The sequence below is a fragment of the Octopus bimaculoides genome, chromosome 7 (genome assembly GCF_001194135.2).
Source record: "Octopus bimaculoides isolate UCB-OBI-ISO-001 chromosome 7, ASM119413v2, whole genome shotgun sequence".
NCBI lineage: Eukaryota > Metazoa > Mollusca > Cephalopoda > Octopoda > Octopodidae > Octopus > Octopus bimaculoides.
The window spans coordinates 5,178,604-5,180,574 of NC_068987.1; positions in this window are offsets into that span (position 1 = coordinate 5,178,604).

Genomic DNA, 1,971 nt, shown 5'->3' on the forward strand with positions numbered 1-1,971 from the left:
CTCCCCCCAAAAGCTCTACTTTGTAATTTGTCCATTTTCTGTATTTAGCCCTGTGTGGCTATAATAAAAAGATATCTATCTATCTATCTATCTATTTATCTATCTATCTATCTATTTATCTAATACAAAAAAACACTATTATACAAAACAAAACAATGCAATACAATACAATATAATGTAATATAATGTAATATTGTACACACACACACACACACACACACACACACACACACACACATACATGTATTTATATATGTATACGTGTATGTGTGTGTGTGCGTGTATACACACGTGTATGTGTGCGTACAACGGTGTATATACACATACACACAAAAGAATTTAGACTGCGCTTAACAACTACCCCTTTCTCCTCCAATCACTCCCATACACGCAATCACACATTCATGCACCCATGCATACCTCATATCCTCCCAGATACCACTTACACGTGTCCGGCAAAGAAAATCTACAAATCAAGGAAGAAAACACGATATGAAATAAAAGAAATATAAAGCCCCACCTCAAACCGCCAACTCAGTACAATACACCAATTGAGAAACCCTAAATATTCTCAATCGTTGCTTTTTTTTTTCTGCTCTTTCAGTCCAAACATTTTCAAATGCGCCATAGCATTTTCTCTGGTTTGCTCTCCATTCTACCAGTTCAACGTCTGGCTTCTGTCTTAGCATTTATTTTGTTTCACTCATTAGACTGCAACCATGCTGGGGGCATCGCCTTGAAGGATTTTAGTTCCACGAATCGACCACACTGTTTATTTATTTATTTTTTTAAAGCCTACCACTTATTCAGTGAAGGCGCGTGGCTTAGTGGTTAGGGCATTCGGCTCCCGATAGTAAGGCCGAGAGTTCAATTCCCGGCGACGCGTTGTGTCCTTGAGCAAGACACTTTCACGTGGCTCCAGTCCACTCAGCTGGCAAAAATGAGTAATACCTGTATTTCAAAAGGCCGGCCGAGTCACACTCTGTGTCACGCTGAGTCTCCCTGAGAACTACGTTGGGGGTACACGTGTCTGTGGATTGCTCAGTCGCTTGCACGTTAGTTTCACGAGCAGGCTGTTCCGTTGATCGGATCAGCTGGGACCCTCGTCCTCGTAACCGACGGAGTGCTCCTCCAACAACAACAACAACCACTTATTCTATCAACCACTCTTTACCGAACCGTTAATTTACGGGGACGGAAGCGTACCAACACCGGCTGTCAAGCGGTGGTGAGGGAAAAACACAATATCACACACACGACTCCAATAATTTAAAAAAAACCTAGTCCTTATTCTATCGTTCTATTTTGCCGAACCGCTATGTTACGGGTACGTAAACTCTCACACACACGCATATAATACGGGATTCTTACCATCTCCGCCTACCAAATCCATTTACGGAGCTTTGGTCGGCCAGAGGCCATAGCAAGACACAAATGGCCAAGGTGCCAGGCATTTGGCTTCAACCAGGAAGCATGTGGTTGGTAAAGAAACATCTTATCATACAACCGCTCCTATGGATACTACTCAATGCCATTTCTGATCGAAAGATCAAAAGATCGAAATTGCCGAAGTATTCGTAGAATTTATTTCTTTAGAGATTAATTGGCAATTTCGGCGCGTTTTGAAATAATTGAGTATTTTTGAGTGAAAAGCAGCATTCCGAATAAAATATGTCAGATTTTTTTCATTCAAAAAATAAATTTTATTGTAGATTTAATATAAAACGCACAGGCGTGGCTCTGTGGTAGGAAGATTGCTTCCTAACCACATGATCCTGGTTTCAGTTCCACTGCGAGGTAGCTTCTGCAAGTGCCTTTCACTATGGCTTCGGGTCAACCAAAGCCTTGTGAGTGGATTTGGTAGATGGAAACTGAAAGAAGACCGTCGTATCTATCTATCTATCTATCTATCTATCTATCTATCTATCTATCTATCTATCTATATATATATATATATATATATATATATAT